This window comes from Rhinolophus sinicus, chromosome X, assembly GCF_036562045.2.
Source record: "Rhinolophus sinicus isolate RSC01 chromosome X, ASM3656204v1, whole genome shotgun sequence".
NCBI classification, from domain to species: Eukaryota; Metazoa; Chordata; class Mammalia; order Chiroptera; family Rhinolophidae; genus Rhinolophus; species Rhinolophus sinicus.
Window position 1 is genome coordinate 30,095,234 of NC_133768.1, and position 20,042 is coordinate 30,115,275.

The window sequence follows — 20,042 nt, forward strand, 5'->3', positions numbered from 1 at the left end:
TGGACTTGGCTCCAGTGTGGGTCTCTCCTGCCCATGCCAGCTGTCTGTTAACCTTGACCTGAAGTTACCTCAGCCGGTTTCCTCTCCCAGTGCCAGGTGATCTTTTTCAGACTTGCCCTCAGAGATGGGGTACTGGTGGGGCTGACAGGTCCATATTTGGTCACTTGTACAATCATCTACACCATAGCTTTAATGTAACTCTGCATATTCTGGACAGAAATGTCTAGTTTCAGTGATGCTCTGTTTAACCTCCAAATATGCTGCTGTTTACCCACGATTGCACTGAGGGCACATATAGAATTTCAGAACTCATCAGTGCTCCTCATTAGAATTGATTTGCAAGAATGAGTTCTTCTAATGGATCTGGTGGAATCCCAAAAGTTCCATGGCCATATGGCCCCAGAATTTACAGTCACATAAATGATGAGTCATGGGCTTAAAAAAGACCTTGGCTTGTGTAGCCACTCTAGTTTAAGAGTCTAAACTTCTGTTCCTTAGAGACAGGCAGATCTCATACCTTTCTAGGCACTGTGAGCATAGAAACTCCTAGCCACTCTCTTCCATTTAAAACTTCAGTGTTGGATTTATTTCATGCTTACCTTTTCCTCCTCCGGTCCTCCAGCTCCTGCTGGTCCTTGACCTTAGGATCAAGGAGTGAGGAGAGGGGCATGATCTGCTCTTTAACCCTTATCTTTTCCCACTTCTCTTCCCTCTGGTATCTTGAGGTCTGAGGAGAACGGAAGAGAAGGGATAGATGTCTCTAACTGAACTGGTATTGCTGTGGCCCCTTCTTTTTTTTAATTAAAGTTTATTGGGGTGACAATTGTTAGTAAAGTTACATAGATTTCAGGTGTACAATTCTGTATTACATCGTCTATAAAACACATTGTATGTTCACCACCCAGAGTCAGTTCTTCTTCCATCACCCTTTACCCTCATCTACCACGCCGTTCCCCATTACCCTCTGGTAACCAATAAACTATTGTCTGTGTCTATGAGTTTTTGTTTCTCATTTGTTTGTCTTGTTCTTCTGTGGTTTTTGGTTTATATACCACATATCAGTGAAATCATATGGTTCTCTGTTTTTCTGACTTATTTCGCTTAGCATTATAATCTCAAGATCCATCCATGTTGTCACAAATGGTTCTATTTCACCTTTTCTTACCACCAAATAGTATTTGTGGCCCCTCTTGACTGTCACTAATTTTTTGGTGGGCCTCCTTATATGTTGAGTGGGAGGTGCACCGTGTTCCTCAAGGGGTCCTAGAAGGAGCCTCCCCACAGCACAGTTCCAGGAATAGGAGCTACGACTCTGTTGGCCTCCTGTGCCTTCTTCCCCAGCTGGCTCCTACCCTGCTATGCACAGCTCACTTTCTTGTTGTTGGGGCCCTTTGCCTGGCAAACAGCCCCCTGGGGCAGAGTAGCAGCAACATGGCTCAAGCTTTCCACAGTATCTATCTAACCTATGGGAGATTCTCATACCTTGTTTTAATCCTTGGAAAGCGTCTGTTCCATTGCTGACCCCATTGCTTTTCCTCATGACTCCCCTGCCCTTACTATGGGGACAGGGGCAGAAGTGGCGCATATCAGCCAGTCCACTGCTGAAGTGGATGTTAACTCGGGGAATGAAATGGCAGTGTTGTCTTCTTGCAGGTACCCTACCACTGGCTTTTTTGGAGCTCCCCTCAGTAGTTCAAAGTCTTGGGGTTGAAATGGTAACTTTGAATCTCTGCAAGTATGAGCAGCCAACCTAGCATATGCATCAGTGGTCCTAGTGGCCATATCGGCCGCCATGCTGCCGCTGCGAACTCCTGGACTGCTTCATAGGCAGTACCGTCATTGTTGTAAATGGTTCACATTACCCAACAGTGAGCTGCAGTCAGTCAGTGGGACTGAGGAGAATAAAACCTTCATATTCAAGTTGGGGTTTGAGTAGAACCCTAGATCAGCAACTTTGCTTGGGAAATGTTTACTGCCTCTGTTATTTCATCTGAAAGATGATGTCATATGCCTCCCATAGCATGCTAAGAGGAGGTTAGTTATGAATTCAGAGAACAGGGGTTTGTTTACCTGTTACCCAGGGAATTGCATTCTTTATTCTAATACACTAAACCTCTTCCTCCAAAAAAAGGAAAATAAGAAAGTCAGAAAACATCCATTTTAAGATGAGGCTGGGGTGTTGTAAAATAACACAGGCTCCAACAGAAAATGCCAATATTTTTCTTTATTAATGTTTTCTATCATTGTACATAGTACTGTAGACTATTAGTCAGGACCACAAATAAATTACCAAAAAGTATAAATAATTATGAATACTAAAACAAAAAGTAGCTACTTTGATAAATGTATTCAGGCAAGTGGATGGCAAAACCAAATAAATATTACCATATTTCATTAATTCTCGGATCATTAATTCAATTTTAACTTCTCTGAAATTGAGGTACAGTTTGCAATCACTGATATGCCATGGATTAGTTGAAAGAATGTTTTTTCCCTCTTTTTTAATGCATAAAAAATAGTGTGCTATTCAATCACTGGCATATTTGATAAAATATAGCAACCAGTCACCACCCCTGCCCTCTCCTCAGAGAATCCTGTCTGGGTGGGACCACTACTGTAAATCAATTTGTGTTACAGTGGGTTGCTGCTGATTCCTTCAATATTGGGAGCTGTCACTAGTTCTTTGCCCCAGTGCTAGGGTACCGTGCCCCCAGAGCAAGGCTTCTGAGCATGGATGGCTCTCATGGTTGGCGTACCAGTAACCATAGAAATAAGATTCAGTTTAGCCACTTCCAAAATACAATAAAATCAGTGGCAAAGGAAATTGGAACTTTGCAATAGCCATATATTGTCCGCCCTAGGTCTTGGGTACCGTCAAGCTGAAATAGGGGATCTGTTCTCCCACTGCACATACAGCAACCAGCAGAGCGAAGAGGGCTCTGCCTTTTCTTAAATTGTATGCTTTAGAGCAGGGGTGTCCAAACTGCGGCCCACGGGCCAACTGCAGCCCGCAATCCATTTTCAATTGGCCCGCAGCAAATTCCAAAAATATATTTAGTTTACTTAAATAAACCAGGTGAGGCAATACGTACTTCACCTCGAGTGAGTGGCCCGGCTGTTTGTGTATTTTACCACATATGGCCCTTGGTGAAAAAAGTTGAAAAAAGTTTGGACACCCCTGCTTTAGAGGATCACACTAATGTCATAATTTAAAATACATTATTATTTGGATGTTAAGATATTATCTCATTCCCAAATCTAATATTTGATACAAGTCATTGCTCATCATGAATAGACTAAAAGCTGATTTTTCTTTCCATTTCATTGTTGAAGAAAGAGTGATGGAATAGGCTCTAATCATCTTTATAACTAATACGGTCCACAAAAACCAAATAAGTCAAGCTCTTCATTTCACAAATAAGGAAATGACAGAGAAATTGTCGATTTGCTCATGTTCTCATAGCTAGATACTGATTGGTACAGCCCAAAATGGGACCCTATTTCAGTGTTTTCCCTCCCCACCCTCTGCATTGAACACAGTTCCCTCCTAATTTAACGGGTGATAGTCATGCCAGGGTTTTTGCAATGGAACTATTTACCTCCAGGCTTCTTATGCTGGTTCTTATTAGGCTATTAATAAAGGCACATCACAGCATACTTATGAAAGCCCTGATATGATTGAAATGGAAAAACTGGTGGCTGGTACCTACTCTCAGCTGTATTTTTATTTTTACTGTTTAAAACGCTTTAGAACAACACCAATTGGGACAGTCAAAGCAGTTAATATTCTTTCCATCTTTAGACCAACATTGTGAGTGCGATAAAAGACTGATGATATGCCAGATTTCTGACTAGAGTTGAAACTCCTGGCTTTTAATTCTGAATCTAGTACTCGAGAGCATCATACCTTGTAGCTGACACACTTGGAGCAGAAGGCAGGATATCTTGAAGAGAAGAAAACCTCATAGAACTTCCAATATAATTGGGCCAATTAGGAAGGAATATAGGGATAGGCTGAGATTTCTTGTTGTTACCTGAGAAGGGGCAACCTGAATTTTTAGACAATTTTGAAATTATTTGGTTTCATGATGAGATCATTTTTAAGGGAGCTGTCTTTAAGCCAAATAAACTGATATGGTCTCATTATGTTGTCTGAAGAGGTTGAGGAGATGATAAAGAATTAGTTCTATTTAAAGTTAATGAAACTTTTCAATCTTACAGAGATTCATTCTTACTACTTAGAAAGACAGATTACATTATAAAGATCCAGGTGTGTACTAATAACTAAAATGAGATAAACTAATAAAAATAATACTTTTCCATCAACTTAGAATTTATATTAGTTTTCCATTAAAACTGCTACATTCCACTTTGCTGTTTTCTATTTTAAAATACTAAATTTCAGGGCAAACTGTAGACAAAACAGAGATAAATAATTATCTACTAGGGATGTTAGTATCCCTTAATTTACTGCAGAAAGATACTTTGTTCCAGCATACATCATTCTGTTTGCTTTCTCCACTCTACCACCTCTTATATTACTTCCATCATCCTAGTAATCCAGTGCTTATTGCAGTTTGATTATGGGTTGCCCTACCACCAATATTCTTGGAGAGAAAATAAAGTAATTGCTTGAATTAATGTATTCTAAGTTGCTAATGAAGAGAAGAGTTACAGACACTGTTGATTACTGATCTAAAAACCATTTTACTCCCTTCTTGCTAAGAGATCCCCAATTTTGTAATAATATGCCCAGTTGTAATATGTAATACACCCAGTTGCTCGAGGTGAATCATAATTAGTCTAAGTTAGTTATGGCAATATTATTCCCTTCTCATTATTGATAGGGATAATTTATGTCTTCTCTCTTTGTTTCTTGATCAGCCTGTTTAGAGAGTTATCTGATTTTTAACCTCAAAGAATCTATGTTTGGTTTTATTTATTTTCTGGGGTTTTTTTGTTTTTTTTTCTATTTCACTGAATTCTCCTTTCTTTATAATTTCCTGCCTTCTGCTTGATTTGGGTGTATATCACTCTTTTTTATTTAGTTCGTTAAGGAAGATAGTTAGATTTTTTATTTGAGATAGTTTTCATTTTCTAATCTGGTATGATTTGAATCCTTTGAAATGTATTGAGACTTGGTTATGGCCCAGAATATTATTCATCTTGGTAAATATTCTGTTTGCACTTGAGAACAATGTGCTTCTAAAGAATATACAGTTGACCCTTGACAAACATGGGGGTTAGGGGAGCCAAACCCCATGCAGTTGAAAATTCCCATATAACCTTTGACTTCCAAAAAACTTTACTAATAGCCTACTGTTAGCCAGAACCCTTACCGATAACATAAACGGCCGATTAACACATATTTTGTGTTATATGTATTATATACTGTATTCTTACAATAAAGCTAGAGAAAATGTTATTAAGAAAATCATAAGAAAGAGAAAATACATTTACAGTATTTATTGGAAAAAATCCGTGTATAAGTAGACCCACATAGTTCAAACCTATGATGTTCAGGGTCAACTGTATTTTAAAATTTCTTCTCTTCTGTCTCTTGAATATTCTTTCTTCCTTTTCTTCCTCATTCTTCTCCTGATTATAACAAGTAATACCACACTAGTTGCCTACAAAGAGGAGAGCTGTGTGGCTTTGAACCATGTGAGTATATTACCTATTCAGAAAATTATTTACATTTTTAGAAATACAAAATGATAATTGAATTATGGTAGTGGCTAAACACACAAAAAATATTTTATACACACACACACACACACACACAAAAGATATCATTAGCAGACCAGAAATGATAAGGAATTATGCAAAGATGGCAAAAGCAAGATGCTATCAGATTAGTTAATTCAGAGAACTTGAAACACCTGCAGTAGAAAACCAGCACATTTGGAGAAACTTCAAGAACAGTCAACAAAATTGCAGCACTGTGGAGGGTCCTAGGTCAACTATGAGATTAAAGAGATACTCTGTGAACAGAAGATTTGTTTTACCCTACCCTGCTCTGACCTTCCCGGACCCCTACTTACAGAGGGCAATAAGTACTTGTATTATTTGACCCCTTTAAATTCCCAAACTACACTCCAAAGACAGGGAATGAGCTTGAGACAAATGTAGACTTGCACAAAAGGGAAACAAGAGGACACATCTACCTAAAAGGGAAAACACTAGTCTTCCATTGCAGAAATGTCATGTTTGTTTTGGCAGTGGGGAGGGTCCCTATGCTACCTGCAAGCACCATGCCATGTACCCCCAAAGGAGAACACCACTCCTTAATTGACACACTCTGCCTTCCCTACACACTCCTACCTGTACCCTCATATTCTGAGGAGAAGCCTACGCATATTAGTGAAATGAACATCACAACTGTAGATCATATCCATGCTAATTATCTAGGTTGACTAAATGCACCCTGTACTCCTAAATATTAATGGACAAAGGTTTGCAAAATACTTGAGTAAAGTGAAAGAGAATATCATGATGAACAAACAGAACTGTTTCTGGAAAGTTGCTCATTGCAGCATTATTCACAGTGACCAAGACATGGAAACAAAGTGTCCTTCGATAGATGAATGGATAAAGAAGGTGTGGTACATATACACAATGGAATACTACTCTGCCATAAGAAAAGATGAAATAGTGCCATTTGCTACAACATGGATGGATATTGACATTATTATGCTAAGTGAAATACGTCAGACAGAAAAAGTCAAGAACCATATGACTTCACTCCTATGAGGGATATAAAACTGAAAGCAACAAAGGAACAAGACAAACAAAGAAGAAAAAATTCAGACACAGACAATAATTTAGTGGTTACCAGAGGGTAAGGGGGTGGGGGGTGGGAGATGAGGGTAAAGGGGATCAAATATATGGTGATGGAAGGAGAACTGACTCTGGATGGTGAACACACAATGGGATTTATAGATGATGTAATACAGAATTGTACACCTGAAATCTATGTAATTTTACTATTGACACCCTAATAAATTTAATTTAAAAAACACAGGAAACAGAAAACAACTTTACCAAAAAAAATCAAATTCATATTCTGAATTTTAACAGATGATGGGATTATAAAAATAAGAACAGGCTGCAGTAGAAGGAATCAATTAGAAACACGATAAAGTATTTCAAAAACAAAAATATTATTGCAAAATTAAAAACTTAATAGATGCCAGGTGTTTGGGCGGTTCGCCCTGTCTCATGCAGCCTCAGTTGGAACTTGGAACACAGCACTTGGACCTGCCCACCCACCATCACTGGAACCTCCCTCACCCTCTTTACCCATTATGGACCCCATTTCCAGTCCCATCTCAAAGCTGTCATCAGGCCCCCAAGCCCACTTGAGAAAGCCCGGGTCAACCATCTTGGGAATGCTCCGAGGCTGCGCTGCCACTGCCTGCACCCCTACTGCCGCTGCACCCCTCAGCCCCTGCTTCCGAGCTGCCTTGGCCTTGGCACCCGCTGCAGTGGTGCCACCAGCCATGACGACCGCGCCGCCCTCGTCCGTGCGCCAGAGCTACTACCCCGAATGCGAGGCCGCCATCAACAACCAGATCGTGCTGGAGCTCTACGCCTCCTACGTGTATGAGTCCATGGCCTCCTACTTCAGCAGCCACGAGGTGGCCTTGAAGCACTTCGCCCGCTTCTTCCTGCAGCAGTCCAGCCAGGAGAGGGAGCACGCGGAGAGGCTGATGGAGCTGCAGACCCAGCGCGGGGGCCACCTCCGCCTGCGCAACATCAGCAGGCCTGACCGCAACCGCTGGGAGAACGGCCTGAAGGCCATGGAGTGCGCCTTGCACCTGGAGATGAGCGTGAACCAGAGCCTGCTCGACCTGCACCAGCTGGCCACCGAGATGAAGGACGCCCACCTGTGCGCCTTCCTGAGCAGTCACTGCCTGCAGGGGCAGGTGGAGTTCATCAAAGAGCTGCGGGACAACATCACCAACCTGCGCAAGATGGGAGCCCCGGAATCCGGCCTGGCAGAGTACCTCTTTGACAAGCTCACCCTGGGTGACAGTGACAAAAAGAACTGAGTCTGGACTGCTTGCCCCATAGCCACAAGGTGACTTCCCCTGGTTACAATGCCGACCAGGCACATTGCAGTATTTATTGCCTTTGAAAAGCGTTCACTTAAATTCTTATCTTCCGATTTTGCCATTTCTTCCAGTAAAGTTATTTGGTTCCTAAATAAACAAACGTGTCTGGTTGATTCTTTTGCTAAACCCTCACCTTCTGAGTTTTAAAACAAGCATCTAGGAGTCTTTCCAGCCACCCATGCCCCATCCACATACAGCTCTGGCTCTGTAGATGGAGGGAGAAGGTATTGCGTGGGACCCTGGAAAACACAAATCTTCCCCTTATAAGCACAGTGGTATGTGGAGGTGGGGTGAGGTGAGGCCCTGGTGAATGTGGGTGCATCAGGATTGCAGTTGCTTCTAGGGAAGAAGTGAAGGGAAAGGGATTGGACACGGATTAAAACAAAGGAGTGTTCAACTTTACCTGAAAATTTAGTTTATCATAATATGTAAATATCAACATTTGTTGATTCAAGATAGCAAGAAGGGAACCCGGGAAGCCATCTTGGCAGAGTATCTCTTTAACAAGCTCACTGTGGGCAATAGTGATAAGGGAAAACTGAGCCTTAGGGTGGGCTGGCTTCCCCATAGACATGAGCGTGGCTTCCTGTGGTCCCTCATTCAGAACATGCGTGCTGTCCTTAAAAAACCTTTACTTCCTCTTATACACAATGTGGTTATGTGGGGTGGTGTGAGATTGGTGATTTGGGGGCCTCGTGTCTGTGGGTGCATGTGTATGATAAAAGTATAGAAAAAACATGGTCTAGAATTCATCACAGTGGTTTTGCCTCTAGGGAAGAAATGAAAAATGGGATTGGGCAGGGATTATAATAAATGGAGTCTTCAAACTTTATCTGAAATACGTCAGCTCCTTAAATTATGCAAATGTTAATATTTATGGTTTCTCAGTAACAGCTTTGAGCCCTGGAAACTGGCCTAGTGGAGTACCTGTTTGGCAGGCTCACCCTTGTCAGTGAGTATGGGAACTGTGCCTTAGGCTGGCTTCTCCATAGACACAGGTGTGACTGCACGTGCTCACCAGTGCCAGGCATGCATGCTCCAATTATAAAAACTCTACTTATGTTTGCCTTTTTTTTACAATTTCTACCAATAATTTGGTATAAAAAGAAATCCATACTCAATATAAGTGTTGAAAATGTAACAGTTCTGAAGTCAATTTTTTTTTTTTTAAAGATTTTATTGGGGAAGAGGAACAGGACTATTGGGGAACAGTGTGTACTTCCAGGACTTTTTTCCAAGTCAAGTTGTTGTCCTTTCAATCTTAGTTGTGGAGGGTGCTTCAAGTTGTTGTCTTTTCAGTCTTAGTTGTGGAGGGTGCAGCTCAACTCCAGGTCCAGTTGCCAGTTGCTAGTTGCAGGGGGCGCAGCCCACCATAGCTTGCGGGAGTCGAGGAATTCAACTGGCAACCTTGTGGTTGAGGATGCCCTCCAACCAACTGAGCCATCCGGGAGGCAGCTCAGCTCAAGGTGCTATGTTCAATCTTAGTTGCAGAGGGCGGAGCCCACCATCCCTTGCTGGACTCAATGAGTTGAACTGGCAACCTTGTGGTTGAGAGCCCACTGGCCCATGTGGGAATCGAACCAGCAGCCTTTGGAGTTAGGAGCACGGAGCTCCAACCGCCTGAGCCACCGGGCCGGCCCCTGAAGTCAAATTTTTGATAATGAATATAATAGTAGATTGAAGCTCCCTGTGAGAAATAATTATGTCATAGACGGACCTCCTAGGGTAACGAATAACCACTCAGTAGAAAGTCCAGGAGAAAACAAAGGGTTCTGTAAAGAGGGGAGACAATAATCTAGAAATACTTACAAAAATAGTAACTACAATCCAAATACTATTATCATATATATATTTCTCCCTTAACAATGTTCTGAATTATATTAATACATTTCCCTACATGGAATTTTTTGGGGGAATGAAACTCATTTGGTCACTGTTGATTTGTTTTTCTACAATTTTTTTGAGATATAACATTGTATAATTCTAAGGTGTGCAATATGTTGATTCAATACACTTATATATGATTGCCACCAAAGCATTAGCTAAAACTTCTATCACCTCACATAGTTACCATTTCTTTTCGACGGCAAGAACATTTAAGCTCTACTCTCAGCAACATTCAAGTATATAATACAATATTGTTAATGATAATGACTATGCTGGACATTAGATCCCCAAAGTTTGTACCCTTGGGCCAACATCTCCCCATTCCCCCCCCCCCCCCGCCTCTGGTAACTACTATTCTGCTCTGTTTCTTGAGTTTGGCTTTTTTACATTCCACATATAAGTGATATAATACAGTATTGTCTTTCCCTGTTTGCTTATTTCACTTAGCATAATGCCTTCAAGTTTCATCTAAGTTGTTGCAAAAGGCAGGATTTTCTTCTTTCACGTGGTGAAATAATACTGTTTTGTCTATATATACACCACATCTTTTTTATCCATTCATCCATTGATGGACACTTAATTTGTTTTCATATTTGGGCTACTGTGTTATAACTAATGTTGCAAATGAACATAGTAATGCAGATATCTCTTTGAGATCCTGCTTTTATTCCTTTCAGGTAAATACCCAGAAGAGGGAGTGCTGGATCATATAGTAGTTCTATTCTTAATTTTTTGAGGAATGTTTGTACTGTTTTCCATAGTGGCTGCACCAATTTTCATTCCCACCAACAGTGCACGAGGGTTCCCTTTTCTCCCCATCCTTACCAACACTTCATATTCGTTGTCTTTTTTTATAATAGCCATTTTGACTAGGGTGACGTGGTATCTCATTGTGGTTTTGAGTTGCATTTCCCTGATGGTTAGTGATGCTGAGCACCTTTTCATGTACCTGTTGGCCATCAGTATGTCTTCTTTGGAAAAATGTCTCTTCATATCCTCTGCCCACTTTTTAATTGGATTGTTTCTTTTTCTTACTGAGCTGAGTTCTTCATATATTTTGGATAGTAACCCTTTGTCAGCTGTATGATTTGCAAATATTTTCTCACATTCAATAGATCACCTTTTCATTTTGTTGATCGTTTCCTTTGCTGTGCAGAGCTTTTTTATTTGATGTAGTCCCACTTGTTTATTTTTGCTTTTGTTTCCTTGGCTTTTGGTGTCAAATCCAAAACACCATTGCCAAGACCCATGTTAGGGAGCTGACTGCCTATGTTTTCTTCCAGGAATTTTATGGTTTTGGGTCATACATTCACATTTTTAATCTGTTTTGAGTTGATTTTTGTGTATGGTTTAAGATAGTCATCCAGTTTCATTCTTTCACATGTTGCTATCCAGTTTATCCAGCATCAGTCATTGAACAGACCATCCTCTCCCCACTATATATTCTTGACTCATTTGTTGTAAATTAATTGACCATGTATGCATGGGTTTGTTTCTGGGCTCAATCCCTCCATTGATCTGTGGTATGTGTTTGTTTTTATGCCACTGCCATACTGTTTTGATTACTATAGCTTTGTAGTATCAGGGAACATGATACGCTCAGCTTTGTTGTTCTTTCTCAAGATTGCTTTTACTATTTGGAGTCTTTTGTGGTTCCATACACATGTTAGGATTGTTTGTTCCATTTCTGTGAAAAATGTCCTTGGAATTTTAATAGGGATTGCATTGAGTCTGTAGATCGCTTTGGGTAGTGTGGACATGTCAATGTAAGAGTATCTAAACCTGTAGAGAATTTTTATAATAATTTATTTGAGCCAAACACAGGATATGCCTAGAAGCCAGATCTCACCAGACTGAGAAAAATGCTTCCAACAAAGGGCAATTTGCATCATCTTTTATGCATTTGGAATTAAGGAGGGAATGTAAGGAAGGAGACATGAAGGTGGGAGAAAGCAAAGCTGAGATCAGATTACAGGATAGTTAACAAGATTATATGTTCTCCTGAGGGTGGTCACAGCTATAGAAGGAGGGCATCTGAAAGGGTAGTCATGCATTAGATGGAAAGGTCTGAAAGGGGGGGCATTTCAAAGGTGTATTAACCTAGATGCACAGAAACAATGGACAGGGCTTGCTTAAAGCAAAGATAAGCCTTTTACTAAAGAAGCTGTATGCCTGGGTGTGACTACCCACCGTGACCTGCCCAGTTAGGAATTTATGATCAGATCACCCTACGAGGTCACCTTCCATAGAACCCCTTTTTTTACCCACAGGTTCATCTTATTTGTCATGCTCTGATCTTTCTGCATCTCGATGTCTGTTTCCTTCCACAGGTCAGAGAAGATTTCATCCATTATTTCTTTTTTTTTTAATTAAATTTTATTGGGGTGACAATGGTTAGTAAAGTTACATAGGTAGCCATTATTTCTTCAAATAAGTTTTCTGTGAAAGAGGTTTACTATGAGAAAGAGGTCCCTTTCTCTCTCTCTTCTTCTGAGACTCCTATAATGCAAATGTTATTCTGCTTGATATTGTCCTATAAGTCATTTAGGCTAACTTCACTTTTTTCAATTTTTTTTTTCTTTTTGCTGCTCTGATTGGGTGAGTTACTCTGCCCTGTGTGAGAGTTTTCTGATCCTTTCTTTGTTTCATCTAGTCTGTTGTTGAACTCCTCTAGTATGTTTTTCAGTGCAGTTATTGTATTCTTCAGCTCTGTGACTTCTATTTGGTACTTTCTTATATTTTCTTTGTTGAAGTTCTCACTTTGTTTATCCATTCTCTTCCCAAGCTCAGTGGGTATCTTTATGAACATTATTTTGAACTCTTCATCAGGTAAGTCATCTGTCTCCATTTCATAAGAGTCTTTTTCTAAGGTTTAATCTTGCTCTTTCATTTGTAATATATTCCTGTTTCTTCATTTCATTTGACTCTCTGTGTTGGTATCTGTGCATTAGATAAAACAGCCACTTCTCCCAGTCTTGAAGGTGTGGCCTCCTGTAGGAAATAAACGTTATCATTCAATCCTGCCCTAGCTCTTGGTTTTCTGTCAAATCTTTGTGATTGTCCGAGCAGCCTATTTTATTTTGACTGTCTCCTAGTAGTTGAGAGTGTCCCGAGATGTGTCAGTGTCTTCAAGGAGATGTCAGTCAGCACCTAAATTCAGGCTGATTGGAATTCAGAGCCTTATGCAGCAGTTTTTTTAAAGTATGCAAATATACAGTGCCCCGTGGGACCACATTGCAAATCCCACTGGCCACCAGAAGCAGGTGATATAGAGGTTTCCCCTGTAGCAGCTGCAAAAGTCAGGGCGCCACAAAAGGGTACATACCAGTTCCTTTCTGAGAGGTACCAGCAACCTGGAGCAAAGCAGAGGAAGGGCGCAAAGATGGCACCAACTGGTCTCTGTTCCTGGAGAGTCTTCAGTAGGCCCCTATATGGATGTTAAATTAAATGCCTGCTTCAGGCCAATGCTTTAAAGTATGCAAGTAAGCCTTTTTCGTGCAAAGTCTGGGTGCCTTTCAGCTTCTGGTGCTAGGCAAGTCTGCTCACATGAACCATTTAAGAACCGTTTCTTAGTTTGCTATAGCCTGTGGGTCTCCTGGATGTGAGCCCCATTGGCTTTCAAAGCTAGACTTTTTGGGAGCTAATCTCTCAGGTGCAGATCTTAAAAGTTGGGGTTCCTTATATGGGATTTGAACGCTTTGCTATTCAGGGAGAAGCTCGTGGTTTTGAGTTTCCACCTGATGATGGGTCACTGCCCTGTGCCGGGGGTTGGATTTATAGAGAGATCATATGTCAGCCTCTCCTACCTGCTTCAATATTTTGTTGTTTTTGGTTTTGTTTGTTTGTTTTCACCCAATGTATAGGAGTTGCTCAGGTATTTCTTAGGTTTTTTCCACAGGAATTTGTTCCATATGTAGCTGTAGATTCAGTATGTCTGTGAGAGGAGTTAAGTTCAGGTTCTTTGTATGTTGCTGTCTTATACCAGAATCCTTAAAGAATGAATTTTTAGCATTCAGTTTTTAGTAGTGGTCATAAGGGATATTTTGGGACTTGAGATTCCTCCTGCTGCCTCATACAGCAGTACAGCTATCAAATCCCCCATCAAGTATGCTGAATCCAAACCTTAACAGTTTTTAAATAATTATATCTAAATTATAGAGGTTTACTTTATGTAAGCTGTGCGTCACCTTGCAAAATAATAATCTTCATAATTATTTGTAAAAAGACACACCAACAAAATCATATTCTCTTCTTCATTCCCCAGTTACACTATTTTCAACTTATTGTAAAATAAGTTGAATTGACGCTATACTCAGCATTATTTTGTTTCTCGGTAACATGTCTATACCCTAGTGACAGTTTTCAAGATAATGCCTTACATTTTGTATCGTAATTTACAAACATTTTATCTATTTTCTCAAAGTGATATCCACATATTCTTACCCTGTGGACAAAGGAATTAACACAAAGATGTTAAGTGACTTGTGTCACTCCACCCATTTTCCCCAGAACATCCATCTTGATAAAGAATTTTCAAAATTTTGGACAACCTCTTGTTGGAATGCCCCATCTTGTTCTCAGTCAGGCAACATTTCGGATTAGGGCTGTGGTTTTTGTCCTTCATCTCTGATAGTCTTTCCTTCATACTTATTCAAGGAAAGGGAGAAGCCATGTGAGTACTGGATAGAAATGCTGCTGGGTTCTCCTCAGTAACACATACTCACTGGGAACATTAACCATTCTCCAGCTTCACTAGGTAGGTTCTGAGCTAATTAATCAAAGATTGTAAAACATTCTCAGCTCTGCTCTGAATTATGAGTAGAGTCCTTCAGGTGTTGAGTCACTCAAGTTCTAATAAAAAAAATGGCAGTAAGAAAATTCAAAACAGAAAAACACTTATTTTATGAAAGAGCAACTAATATTGTTTGATGGAATCTTGCACATACTGAATTTTGTTCTAAAACTCACCTACTGTGATGAAACATCTACCTCTTGGGGTTCTTCCTTCCGAAATGCTTCAGACCTCTCTGGCACATTCAGATTACATTTATTATTTGTATAATTTTAGCCTGATCTAAAACTACTAAGACCCTTTAATGAAATTTTTCGTCATTAAACAAATTTTCATTCCTTCTAAAACAGTGCTTTACCAAGTTTTGGAATCATTTGGCTTGATTATCTTTGAGTGTCTTTTGGCTGCTTTCAGTAAGATAAAAAAAAAAGTGGGAGATGAGGGTAAGGGGGATCAAATATATGGTGATGGAAGGAGAACTGACTCTGGGTGGTGAACACACAATGGGATTTATAGATGATGTAATACAGAATTGTACACCTGAAATCTATGTAATTTTACTAACAATCGTCACCGCAATAAATTTTAAAAAAAGATAAAAAAACTATTGAACTAGTTTTTAGAGACATAAACTTGGTTTATGTTTTTGAATGACAGTTATATTAGTCTTGATTTCAAGTGAATTTTCATCTGATTCTCTGGCCTAGAGAACAAAATAAGTCTAGTTCCCAAAGAAATCTGTCAGTAAGTACCTTTCTCAGTAAATACCTTTCTATCAGATCACTGTTATTTTAATTGAAAACATTTAATTTATAAAATGAGCCAGCTCACTTTTGACTACATATTTAATATGACGGGAAGATTGAATTTTCTAGGAAAGTAGCCAGAACCGTTCAAAATGTCTTATACATCAAGGCAGATTACTTTTTTGTTTGCTCTGATGCCAGGCCTCTTGGATTGAAATCCCAGCTCCAACATTTACGTGTTAAATGACCTTGGATTTATTATTAGGTAACCTCTTTGAGCCTCCATTTCCTCATCTGTAAGTAGGGATGAATTAGACCTTCATTATTGGGTGTGAATTGAGTTGAGGATTAATTGAGTTGCTATAGGTAAAGTGAAAATCTGGTTTTGTAATTCCATTTTTGTCTAAGCTTTGGTTTTAACCATTCAAAATAAAAACCTGATTTTCTTTTAGTCTGCAAATTTTTTGTTTCCAGCATGTGAAACAGAGAAATTGAATTATACCAGCCAGCCATGAAAAAATCATTTTCATGTGCATTATTGATGCTTGATTATCCCAACGTGATATAGATAATATAAAAGAGCCACTTTTCAATGTATTTATCTAAGGTTAGCATTATATAATTATTTGGAATCAGATATTTGTTCATTTTTGTGGATAAGATTAAATGGTGGGAAAGGAAATAGAGATCTGAGAGATTAAAAAGTGAGAGGGGAACTCCTCATCTGCAGATGAAAGAAAATTGAGTAAACATGAGGCACTTGGTAGTTCTCCGTAAAAGCATGCTTAAAAATGTTATTCCCTGGAGTGATGTCAGCATCATGGAGAAGTGAGTCATTCCCTTTGTCTTTCCACTTTAAATTACAACCAGTAGAACATCCATAGCCCAACATAGGATACTTTACATAACGCACCAGGATGCCCGAGAGGTCCATACATCTGAAGGTGGGCAGATTGGACCTCTTGGACAGGGCAGAACCAGAGGAGCAGAAGTGACAGAGCCTATGGCCAGAGGCTCCAGGAACCATGGCAGCACCCAAGATCCAGGCCCCCCCCCCAACAAAATCGTATTCTCTTCTTCATTCCCCAGTTATACTGTTTTCAACTTATTGTAAAATAAGTTGAATTGACGCTATACTCAGCATAATTTTGTTTCTTGGCAACATGTCTATACCTTAGTGACAGTTTTTAAGATAATGCCAGTGGTAGTGACTGCAACCTCAGCCCACACAGCAGTGGAGGCTGCAGCCAAGAATCTGGTACAGCAGCAGCAGCACCTACGACCTGAGGTTCCAAGAATGGTAGCAGCACCTGCGACCCAGGTACCACCCCATGGTGGCAGCGCCTGCAACCTCAGCTGTTCCAGCAGTGGGCAGGGGGCTGCACCTAAGCCCCCAGTGCCCACAGCCGCAATTGTGCTTATGACCTGAGGCTCTTGGAACCACAGCAGTGCCCAAGACCTGAGGCTCCAGGGACAGTGTTGACACCCACAGCCCTGCGACACCGACAGCAAGGCACCAGTGATGCCAATGGCAAAGGCAGTGGAGGGTGCAAAGTGCTAGCTCTGAAATATAGAGTCAACTCAGAAAGGTGTTCACTACTTCAGATATGCCAGAAGAGGAATAATTCATCAAGCACCATGAAAAAGGTACAGTAATATGGTATCACCAATTCTTCAGAAACTAAATTTAAAGTCTTGGAAGTTTGCGATCTGATGGAGAACTCAAAATGGTTGTCGTGAAGAAATTCAACAAGCTGCTAGAAAATTCAGAAAGACAGTTCAGTAAGCTCAGGAATAAAATTAATCAGCACAAGGAGTACTTTACCAAAGAGATTGAAACTCTAAAAAAGAACCAAACAGAAGTTATGGAGCTGAAGAACTCAGGAAATCAGATGAAGAACAAATTAGAAAGCAATGGAAATAGAGCAGACCGTATGGAAGAGAGAATTAGTGAGCTCAAAGACAGAAATCTAGAAATGATTTAGGTAGAAGAAGATAGAGAACTAAGATCCTAAAAATATGAAGAAACTCTAAAAGAACTATCCAACTCCACTAGGAAAAGTAACATAAGGATAATGGGTATCCCAGAAGGAGAAGGGAGAGAGAAGGGAGCAGAGAGCTTAATTAAAGAAATAATAGCTAACAGAACACCTAATTACTTCAATGCAAAAAGACCTTCTCCAAGATGCATTATATTAAAATTGTCAAAAGTCAATAATAAAGAATTTTAAAGGGTGGCTGATTAGCTCAGTTTGTTAGAGCGTGAGGCTGGTAGCACCAAGTTTGCCAGTTCGATCCCTGTATGGGCCACTGTGAGCTGCACCCTCCTTAAAAAAAAAAGTTTAAGAATTTTAAAGGCAGCTGGGAGGCGGGAAGTCACCTACAAAGGTACTCCCATTAGGTTATCAGCAGATTTCTCAACAGAAACTCTACAGGCCAGGAGAGAAAGGAGTTACATATTCAAAATATTGAAAAGATAAAAACCACCAGCTAAGAATATCCAGCAAAGTTATCTTGCAGATATGAAGGAAAAATAAAGGCTTTCTATGACAAGCAGAAGCTGAGGGAGTTCACTACTATTAGACCTGCCCTGCGAGAAATGTTGAAAGGAGCTCTTCTACGTGAAATGAAAAAGCAAAAGTATACAAAACTTTGAGTAATGGAATGGAAAGAATCAGAAAATTGCAAAGACATTTCAGAATACAATTTAATCACTAAAGTTTAACATAAAGGTTAAAAGAAAAAAACACGTTAAAAATAACTATAGCTACTTCGATTTGTTAACAAACTCACAACAGAAAAAAGAACAATTTGTTCCAACAAAAACATAAAAGGACAGAACCTGTATAGGCAAATGAAGATAAAATGCTATCAGCAGAAAAAGGACTATTTTATCTGTGAGACATTTTATACAAACTACATGGTAACCACAAAACAAAAATGTAGAGCAGAGACAAAAAAGAGGAAACAGAGAAAAACAATCATAGAAAATCACCAAACTAAAATGGCAGACAGAAACACAAGAGAAAATAAACAATGACAGTATAGAACAAACAAAACAAAAGATAAAATGGCAATACCATGTTTCCCTGAAAATAAGACCTAGCTGGACCATCAGCTCTAATGCATCTTTTGGAGCAAAAAAATTAATATAAGACCCGGTCTTATTTACTATAATACCAGGTCCAATATAATATAATAATATAATATAATACCAGATATTATATTATTTTTTTGATTATCCCAATCAAAAGTCATAGAGTGGCTGGATGGGTTAAAAAACAAGACCCAACTATATGCTGTCTGCAAGAGACTCATCTGAGCTCTAAAGTCAAACATAGGCTCAAAACAAAGAAGTAGAAGATGACACTCAAAACAAATGGTAGCCAACAGACAGAACAGACTTCAACCACAAAAGGTAACAAGAGCTAAAGATGGACATTCTATAATAATAAAGCAGACAATCCAATAACATATAACATTTCTCAATATGTATATACCTAACATAGGAGCACCAAAGTATATAAAGCAACTATTAACATTTACAACTACATCAAAAAGAATAAAATACCTAGGAAATAAATTTAACCAAGGAGGTGAAAGATCTGTACACTGAAAACCATAAGACATTGTTGAAAGAAATTGAGGAAGACACAAAGAAATGCAAAGATACTCAGTACTCATGGATTGGAAAAATTAACATTGTTAAAATGTCCATATTATATCTAAAGTAATCCCTATCAAAATCCCAATGTCATTTTCACAGAAATAGAATCAAAACATCCTAAAATATTATGGAACTATAAAAGACCTCAAATAGCCAAAGCAATCCTGAGAGTTAAAAAAATGCAAAAAGCCAGAGGTCTCACACTCCCTCATTTCAAACTATACTACAAAGCTATAGTTAAAAAAAAAAAAAAAAAAAAAAAAAAAACAAAAAAAACAAAAAAAAAAAACACAGTATGGTATTAACAGGAAACCAGACACAGTGATCAATGAAACAGAATTGAGAACCCAGAAATAAACCCACGCCTATATGGTCATTTAATCTATGACAAAAGAGTCAAGAATATACAATGGAGAAAGCAAAGTCTCTTCAGTAAATGGTGTTGACTTGAACATAAGACTGGAAACCATAAAATACATAGAAGCAAACATAGTAAGCTTCTTGACATTGGTCTCAGCAATATTTTTGTGGATTTGACTACAATGGCAAAGGAAACAAAAGCAAAAATAAATAGGACTATATCAAATTAAAAAGCTTCTGCACAGCAAAGGAAACCATCAGTAAAATGAAAAGGCAGCTTAGTGAATGGGAAAGATAATTTGCAAATCATACATCCAGTAAGGGGTTAATATCCAAAACATATAAAGAAGTCATACATTTCAACAGCAACAACAAAAAAACAAAATGGGCAGAGGATCTGAATAGACATTTTTACAAAGAAGACATACAGATGGCCAACAGGCAGGTGAAAAGATATTCAGTTATCACCAATT

At 39.2% G+C, this 20,042-nt stretch overlaps 1 protein-coding gene and 1 pseudogene across 3 annotated transcripts in view; both read left to right on the forward strand.

The window, feature by feature from the left end:
• Window positions 1-20,042, forward strand: part of PRRG1 (proline rich and Gla domain 1) — a 114,492-nt gene that overhangs the window by 89,168 nt on the left and 5,282 nt on the right. The window lies entirely within an intron of this gene.
• On the forward strand, window positions 6,912-9,021 carry LOC141569650 (ferritin heavy chain pseudogene; annotated as a pseudogene).